We start from the raw sequence: 10,646 nt of genomic DNA on the forward strand, positions 1-10,646 counted from the left end.
CAGTGAACAATCGATCATTTATCAATACTTTTTGAGCTGTCAAGCCTAACGCATAACCTCATCTGGTACGTTCATGCGCATTGGACGTAGGGCAACTCGATTGACCTACATGTATTACATGAATAAAAAAAACCTGTCATTATAGATCGTCGAAGATCGTAGTAAACAGTAACATGCCAGCTTGCGAATATTTGAGTTGAACAATACGTTTTCCTTAAGTACTTTTAAACAATAAACGGGTACCTGTTGCTTTGTGTTACTGCATACTTCCTCTCAACTTATCGTCCCCCCCCCCGCTCCGATAGTAACGAATCAATCAATAATAAACAAGTTAACTTGTATGACTAGCAGCTAACAAAGAACACAAAAGGACACATCACATATCAAACAATCATCAACGACATGCCTGTGATTTAAAATTTGAAAGTAGAATGAATGTAAGCCCTTTGTTTTTGACGTAACAAGTATGCCCCCATCCAATGTGAAACTAATTATATGTTTCAAAGATATGTGTAAACCTTGACGTTTTCGTGCGTGTATAGTCATGATGAGTCAACTGAATTACACTTAGATTTGTCAAAATAGTAATTCTGGTCACATAATAAAATCATCCACCCACCCCTCCCCTTTCAAAAATGAATCATCCATTATTGCATGTCCTATCCAGGACCGCTGACAGTTTAGGACCAGTTTCTGAGACCCACAACGGTTACGTTGTCTTCTGCTGTTTCAATTTCTAATTCATATAGGCCTACTGTACACACATTATGTATAACCAGAAAAATCAGATGATTCTAGGAACAAAATATACAAAATATTTGGTATTGCTTTAGTCAGATTTATTGCAAATGTTGCATATTTGCAACGAGTAAGCAACAATAAATATCTAGTAAAGCAGTAACTGAACTGTGCTATTCACTGCATTTCTTACTAATTTTGAAGTACTATGTTTATTAAAATAATATCTAAGACTTTTGCATATTCATTTCCTGAATTTGTATGTGCTGTAACGGTTATATCTTGTTGCGTCCACTACCACATGAAACATCAGACGGTAGGCCAACTACATGTGAATGTTGACCAAGCGTGGTCGGCTACACCAACCTAACTGTGGATAATCATCTGCGTTGGATAAGGCAGCAGAATGTGCATATTCACCAGCACCCTACACCACCCTCGTTGTGAAGACAAAAGGCAATATATCAATCAAATGCATCCATATTTGTCTTTAGACTTCTCGACATCGCCCTGCTATTGTATTTAGACAGATATGATGGAGAGAGAGAGAGAGAGAGAGCGACAGAGACAGAGAGAGGTGACTGCGCAGCTTTAACTCTCTTAAAGCCAATTTTAAGCTCACTTAAAGAGAGTATTTCCTTCCCACGTCAGGTATTTGAAACTAGAGCACCCCCTCCGACCTACAGTGACTGAGCAGCACATTTCAGGATCATTTTGCTTTCCTCCATATCATAGGGTCTAACGAAAGGTGCCTGCTTCACCTTAATCAATCCTAGTTCACATAACATATATCGGTTATGAGTGAAACTCGCGCTGGCGAGAAAGAATAACTGACTGGTGTAGGAGCACGCTATACCTTCTTCTGCAGCAGTAGTATTATGGAAGACCGACCCGAAGCCACTGTCGGGTTTGCCATATATATCAAATCTTCTACAGGACATGAATGGCAGTCTGATTCACACGAAACACCCAATTTCGGGAAGACGGTAAGCAGTATTTCAAATGATAACCCTACTATCTGGAGAAAGACATACACTGGTGCACCCACCATAAACAACCCATATGAAATAAAGAACTAGTTATGTGGAGACTTGGAATATATTTTGGCAGACGAACCGAAATCAGACAGGCTCAGCATTCTTTGTTACTGTAATCCTAGCGTTGGCACAGTTCAGCTCACAACTGTACTGATCACCAACTTACGTGATAGCAGAATTTCGAACAGTTAATTATATCATATTGGTTTTCGAAAAACAAACAATTGCACTATATATTTAGAATTTGCAAACGGAAGACAGAGGGACAGTGGGTATTCACAGATGTTTAATAAAAACATATCACTTCGAATTATATTGTGATTATGGAATCGTAATGGATTTGATCGTCTCCTGCCAGTGTGTACATGTATGTGTGTATGTTTGTGTGTGTGTGTGTGTGTGTGTGTGTGTGTGTGTGTGTGTGCGTGTGCAGTTGGAGCTTTTTAACTATATGCCTTGTAACGCAAGTTAAGAGAATAAAGTCGGATTATACACCATGTGTCTTAACATCGATTTGCGATCAAATGGTCCATGCACTTTACTAGATTTGTTTTTGTTCATCTGGCATGCATATACTTATATATCTAAACGATTATCGAAGCGACGTTCGGAATTTTATGAAACCTTCATAACCTGTTAACATATGTTCAAATGCAAACATTTGGTGTAATATTAACTTATAACTCCAGTTGCTGTCATTTCTAGCTATCAATATTTCAATATTTCCCTTGATGATCCTACCCCGCGTGCCTAGCCCAGCTTTGAGATGAACGATATCCATACCGACTGTGCGAACGAAACAAACCCAATACGGATGCATACATACCACTAACATCTACACATATTTACATTTATGTACCATACCATCTCTTACCTATTACGATGTGGTATTGCAATACATGTCAGTTCATGTTTGCATTGTTGCCATGATAGTGACATTTGGAGGGACATAGTTATATTGACCTGTGATATGCATGACTTGTAAACGGGTCTGTACCTAAATTAGAATTTAGTATATATCAAAGTAAATATGCTATACATGTAGACGACAAGTTAGTTAGGCAGATAAGTAAAACTAGATTGGATATTTAACAGTGGTGTACATATGTAACTAGATGAATTTTTCGTTCTTCAAATCGGATGATTGAAGAATGGCGTGGGATTTTGAAGGGAATATGCTTGTGGTATGTAGTACATAACCGCTTTGTTTTAATTTTTACTGCAATACACAGTTTCAAACATTAATGCAACTGTATTAATGCGTAATGTCTTGGTGGTGTATATAAAGTGGTACTTCCTACACCTTTAAAATCACCATGCTAATAACAAAAATGATTTTATAATATAGTAGTTTTGTAGTACATCCATCAAACGGTAAGCTAAGTATAAGGCACAACGGAATATATCATTTCCATGTTAAATGAATCCGATATAACATTTATTTTGACTAAGGGAAAAAGTGGGCAATCTGGAAATAAACATGCTGCGTATATATTACGTCTGTTGTTCTGAACAATTAATAATTGTATCATTTCTCTAGAATATATTAACACATGATAGGCTCCATGCAAGCTCAACTGTACGATTCTCAGTACGCTATTTCTCTTACTCTTCGACAGTAAGGTAATTATTACTGATAGATTTCATATATTGTTTGAGGATGACCTCTAAACTATATTTTATCTAGAGATGCATACAGTAATAATTGTTTTGTTGTAAGAGAAAATGCGATTAAAATTTGACAAAAATGACCAGTGGCAGACGCTTGGTTCTGTATTTGAGATATTACGTGCAAATCAAACAGGGAGCTTGGTTCCTGGTTTGGAATATTTGCCAAAATCAAATAGCAGAAATATATCAACAGTTATGTTGTAAAAGGACAAACTCTTAATAATACAACATCTCTATATTTCTCATTACAAACGCATATGATAAACACGGGTCAACTGCAAATTACAAATGGGAACTTTCATGTTAGTAATCATTCACAATAGCATTTCTTTCATTATTTCGCTTTGGATCCATTTCTAGATAGCTGAGAAACAGACCAAGCAAATTATTATTATTATTATTATTATTATTATTATTTTTATTATTATTATTATTATTTATGTTATTAAAGAGTCACATTTTCAATTCGGGATACTATGTTAATTAAATTGTCAAGACTATTTTCCAAGCACTTTTTTCGTACTGTTTAGGTTCAGTTTCAGAATAATTGTTTAAATCCACTAAAACGTATTGATAAAAGAAATATAAAATATGCCATACCCTGAAAGTTAAAAAGACGTAACACATAACAGCTTACTTAGAATATGTGTTTACTTTCTTAATGCACCCTATAAGGAGGATACTTTTCTGATAGATGCATATGTATTGAATGAGTTGTTTTCATATTGACACGCACGTGCTATCGTATATTTGTGTTTTGCACAAGTTTTTCACATTCTTGTCAAACTATGCATGTCAACAATGATCAAAAAACCCGCCATGCCTAAAACGAATAAATTATTTTGCTAAGCATGGCAATAAAGATTGCCAGGTATGTTCATTAATATTCGTCACATCCACATCGACACGCTCCTGAAATTCGAGTTCAGCATACCCCTAAACCTGTAAACGTAACTTCCCCACTGAAACGATAAATAAATAAATAAATAAATAAATAAATAAATAAATAAATAAATAAATAAATAAATCCCTTTAGACCAAAATAATTTGAAAGTTTTAAAATAAATGAAAATACAAATGTAGGGAACTTGATACATGAACACTTTCCCCGGATATGATACCAGATGGCAACAATATGTTTAGCACCATAATTTATCAGATAAAATACCCATGGGTTATAAGAAGTTTGACCTGACATAAATCGTGACGATTTTTCGTTTCGTTTTCTCTAATTCATTGTATTGTCTGGCTTTTAAGACTTACTTTATCTAACATTCTATGTAGCTAAATCTTCAGTCGGCAAAGGAATTAAACTGGCTTTTCCATGTCAATGTTAATAAAGTATCGATTGAATGTGAAACTCATAGGACGTATTCGCAAACTGCGGCCCACATAAAGCCCATCACGCTTCTTTATTTTCTTCCCTTTTCGTTTTTCCCGTATTTTCGTCAGTACATATTTAATGTGTCTTCGAGTAGGGGTGTTGTTATAGGTTTAGAAAGTATACCCGCAGAGTGTTATTTCATGCTAAATATCACTACATAAGCCTAACACTTTACTGGGAAAACCGAGAACGCAGCTATGATATCAAATCGACATGTGCAATCTTTCCACTTTATAGTGCAATCTGCTTAGGTGAGTAGTATAGATGAATACTCGATACATGTTTCGTGTATTAAACTTCCTGTATCCATATACGAATGAATAAGGTACAGTGAGTGGTAATGAACACTGACTATCTTGAAACACACTGAGATACATGACAGTGTCCTTAACGTAGATTTTTTCTGCTTTTGTTGAAATTAGTTGAACATCAACTTTTTAAGAAAACCTTGGTGATCTCTTCTAATTTGTAGACATTCTATTTAGAATTTCATGAAGACTCGCAATGTTGAGGCATTGTGAATCTCAGTTGAATATATGTTTCAGATCATACACATATTATATTCTACTGTAATGAATCTCAGTTAATTTTGATCATTTTACTTGAGGTAATTGTGCAAACAGTTTATATGCTATCAACATAGCAGAACAGAACATAACTTCATTTCAAAAAACGTCATTTACGAACAAGCATAAGTGGTATACGAGCCAAACAAAACGATTAAAACTGTATTATACATAAAGTTATCATTGTGTAATATAAATAAGATAGTGAAAAACAAACAAAACAGAAAGATATAGATTTGTTGTTGTTATGGGTTGATAGGCTATATATGGCAGCCAGTCTAACTGGCGCAGGAAGATAAGGGAAATCTCTGAAATTTACCGCTGTCAAGCTTTCACATATACCAACACTGGTCCAGCCCGAGGTTCGATTGGGGTTAGATACCAGTGAACAATCGATCATTTATCAATACTTTTTGAGCTGTCAAGCCTAACGCATAACCTCATCTGGTACGTTCATGCGCATTGGACGTAGGGCAACTCGATTGACCTACATGTATTACATGAATAAAAAAAACCTGTCATTATAGATCGTCGAAGATCGTAGTAAACAGTAACATGCCAGCTTGCGAATATTTGAGTTGAACAATACGTTTTCCTTAAGTACTTTTAAACAATAAACGGGTACCTGTTGCTTTGTGTTACTGCATACTTCCTCTCAACTTATCGTCCCCCCCCCCGCTCCGATAGTAACGAATCAATCAATAATAAACAAGTTAACTTGTATGACTAGCAGCTAACAAAGAACACAAAAGGACACATCACATATCAAACAATCATCAACGACATGCCTGTGATTTAAAATTTGAAAGTAGAATGAATGTAAGCCCTTTGTTTTTGACGTAACAAGTATGCCCCCATCCAATGTGAAACTAATTATATGTTTCAAAGATATGTGTAAACCTTGACGTTTTCGTGCGTGTATAGTCATGATGAGTCAACTGAATTACACTTAGATTTGTCAAAATAGTAATTCTGGTCACATAATAAAATCATCCACCCACCCCTCCCCTTTCAAAAATGAATCATCCATTATTGCATGTCCTATCCAGGACCGCTGACAGTTTAGGACCAGTTTCTGAGACCCACAACGGTTACGTTGTCTTCTGCTGTTTCAATTTCTAATTCATATAGGCCTACTGTACACACATTATGTATAACCAGAAAAATCAGATGATTCTAGGAACAAAATATACAAAATATTTGGTATTGCTTTAGTCAGATTTATTGCAAATGTTGCATATTTGCAACGAGTAAGCAACAATAAATATCTAGTAAAGCAGTAACTGAACTGTGCTATTCACTGCATTTCTTACTAATTTTGAAGTACTATGTTTATTAAAATAATATCTAAGACTTTTGCATATTCATTTCCTGAATTTGTATGTGCTGTAACGGTTATATCTTGTTGCGTCCACTACCACATGAAACATCAGACGGTAGGCCAACTACATGTGAATGTTGACCAAGCGTGGTCGGCTACACCAAGCTAACTGTGGATAATCATCTGCGTTGGATAAGGCAGCAGAATGTGCATATTCACCAGCACCCTACACCACCCTCGTTGTGAAGACAAAAGGCAATATATCAATCAAATGCATCCATATTTGTCTTTAGACTTCTCGACATCGCCCTGCTATTGTATTTAGACAGATATGATGGAGAGAGAGAGAGAGAGAGAGAGAGAGAGAGAGAGAGAGAGAGACAGAGACAGAGAGAGGTGACTGCGCAGCTTTAACTCTCTTAAAGCCAATTTTAAGCTCAATTAAAGAGAGTATTTCCTTCCCACGTCAGGTATTTGAAACTAGAGCACCCCCTCCGACCTACAGTGACTGAGCAGCACATTTCAGGATCATTTTGCTTTCCTCCATATCATAGGGTCTAACGAAAGGTGCCTGCTTCACCTTAATCAATCCTAGTTCACATAACATATATCGGTTATGAGTGAAACTCGCGCTGGCGAGAAAGAATAACTGACTGCTGTAGGAGCACGCTATACCTTCTTCTGCAGCAGTAGTATTATAGAAGACCGACCCGAAGCCACTGTCGGGTTTGCCATATATATCAAATCTTCTACAGGACATGAATGGCAGTCTGATTCACACGAGACACCCAATTTCGGGAAGACGGTAAGCAGTATTTCAAATGATAACCCTACTATCTGGAGAAAGACATACACTGGTGCACCCACCATAAACAACCCATATGAAATAAAGAACTAGTTATGTGGAGACTTGGAATATATTTTGGCAGACGAACCGAAATCAGACAGGCTCAGCATTCTTTGTTACTGTAATCCTAGCGTTGGCACAGTTCAGCTCACAACTGTACTGATCACCAACTTACGTGATAGCAGAATTTCGAACAGTTAATTATATCATATTGGTTTTCGAAAAACAAACAATTGCACTATATATTTAGAATTTGCAAACGGAAGACAGAGGGACAGTGGGTATTCACAGATGTTTAATAAAAACATATCACTTCGAATTATATTGTGATTATGGAATCGTAATGGATTTGATCGTCTACTGCCAGTGTGTACATGTATGTGTGTATGTTTGTGTGTGTGTGTGTGTGTGTGTGTGTGTGTGTGTGCGTGTGCAGTTGGAGCTTTTTAACTATATGCCTTGTAACGCAAGTTAAGAGAATAAAGTCGGATTATACACCATGTGTCTTAACATCGATTTGCGATCAAATGGTCCATGCACTTTACTAGATTTGTTTTTGTTCATCTGGCATGCATATACTTATATATCTAAACGATTATCGAAGCGACGTTCGGAATTTTATGAAACCTTCATAACCTGTTAACATATGTTCAAATGCAAACATTTGGTGTAATATTAACTTATAACTCCAGTTGCTGTCATTTCTAGCTATCAATATTTCAATATTTCCCTTGATGATCCTACCCCGCGTGCCTAGCCCAGCTTTGAGATGAACGATATCCATACCGACTGTGCGAACGAAACAAACCCAATACGGATGCATACATACCACTAACATCTACACATATTTACATTTATGTACCATACCATCTCTTACCTATTACGATGTGGTATTGCAATACATGTCAGTTCATGTTTGCATTGTTGCCATGATAGTGACATTTGGAGGGACATAGTTATATTGACCTGTGATATGCATGACTTGTAAACGGGTCTGTACCTAAATTAGAATTTAGTATATATCAAAGTAAATATGCTATACATGTAGACGACAAGTTAGTTAGGCAGATAAGTAAAACTAGATTGGATATTTAACAGTGGTGTACATATGTAACTAGACGAATTTTTCGTTCTTCAAATCGGATGATTGAAGAATGGCGTGGGATTTTGAAGGGAATATGCTTGTGGTATGTAGTACATAACCGCTTTGTTTTAATTTTTACTGCAATACACAGTTTCAAACATTAATGCAACTATATTAATGCGTAATGTCTTGGTGGTGTATACAAAGTGGTACTTCCTACACCTTTAAAATCACCATGCTAATAACAAAAATGATTTTATAATATAGTAGTTTTGTAGTACATCCATCAAACGGTAAGCTAAGTATAAGGCACAACGGAATATATCATTTCCATGTTAAATGAATCCGATATAACATTTATTTTGACTAAGGGAAAAAGTGGGCAATCTGGAAATAAACATGCTGCGTATATATTACGTCTGTTGTTCTGAACAATTAATAATTGTATCATTTCTCTAGAATATATTAACACATGATAGGCTCCATGCAAGCTCAACTGTACGATTCTCAGTACGCTATTTCTCTTACTCTTCGACAGTAAGGTAATTATTACTGATAGATTTCATATATTGTTTGAGGATGACCTCTAAACTATATTTTATCTAGAGATGCATACAGTACTAATTGTTTTGTTGTAAGAGAAAATGCGATTAAAATTTGACAAAAATGACAAGTGGCAGACGTTTGGTTCTGTATTTGAGATATTACGTGCAAATCAAACAGGGAGCTTGGTTCCTGGTTTGGAATATTTGCCAAAATCAAATAGCAGAAATATATCAACAGTTATGTTGTAAAAGGACAAACTCTTAATAATACAACATCTCTATATTCTCATTACAAACGCATATGATAAACAGGGGTCAACTGCAAATTACAAATGGGAACTTTCATGTTAGTAATCATTCACAATAGCATTTCTTTCATTATTTCGCTTTGGATCCATTTCTAGATAGCTGAGAAACAGACCAAGCAAATTATTATTATTATTATTATTATTATTATTATTATTTATGTTATTAAAGTGTGACATTTTCATTTCGGGATACTGTGTTAATTAAATTGTCAGGACTAGTTTCCAAGCACTTTTTTCGTACTGTTTAGGTTCAGTTTCATAATAATTGTTTAAATCCACTAAAACGTATTGATAAAATAAATATAAAATATGCCATACCCTGAAAGTTAAAAAGACGTAACACACCACAGCTTACTTAGAATATGTGTTTACTTTCTTAATGCACCCTATAAGGAGGATACTTTTCTGATAGATGCATATGTATTGAATGAGTTGTTTTCATATTGACACGCACGTGCTATCGTATATTTGTGTTTTGCACAAGTTTTTCACATTCTTGTCAAACTATGCATGTCAACAATGATCAAAAAACCCGCCATGCCTATAACGAATAAATTATTTTGCTAAGCATGGCAATAAAGATTGCCAGGTATGTTCATTAATATTCGTCACATCCACATCGACACGCTCCTGAAATTCGAGTTCAGCATACCCCTAAACCTGTAAACGTAACTTCCCCAATGAAACGATAAATAAATAAATAAATAAATAAATAAATAAATAAATCCCTTTAGACCAAAATAATTTGAAAGTTTTAAAATAAATGAAAATACAAATGTAGGGAACTTGATACATCAACACTTTCCCCGGATATGATACCATATGGCAACAATATGTTTAGCACCATAATTTATCAGATAAAATACCCATGGGTTATAAGAAGTTTGACCTGACATAAATCGTGACGATTTTTCGTTTCGTTTTCTCTAATTCATTGTATTGTCTGGCTTTTAAGACTTAGTTTATCTAACATTCTATGTAGCTAAATCTTCAGTCGGCAAAGGAATTAAACTGGCTTTTCCTTGTCAATGTTAATAAAGTATTGATTGAATGTGAAACTCATAGGACGTATTCGCAAACTGCGGCCCACATAAAGCCCATCACGCTTCTTTATTTTCTTCCTTTCTCGTTTTCCCGTATTTTCG

The sequence above is a fragment of the Sinohyriopsis cumingii genome, unplaced genomic scaffold, assembly GCF_028554795.1.
Source record: "Sinohyriopsis cumingii isolate HCF-2022 unplaced genomic scaffold, ASM2855479v2 utg000360l, whole genome shotgun sequence".
Classification (NCBI taxonomy): Eukaryota; Metazoa; Mollusca; class Bivalvia; order Unionida; family Unionidae; genus Sinohyriopsis; species Sinohyriopsis cumingii.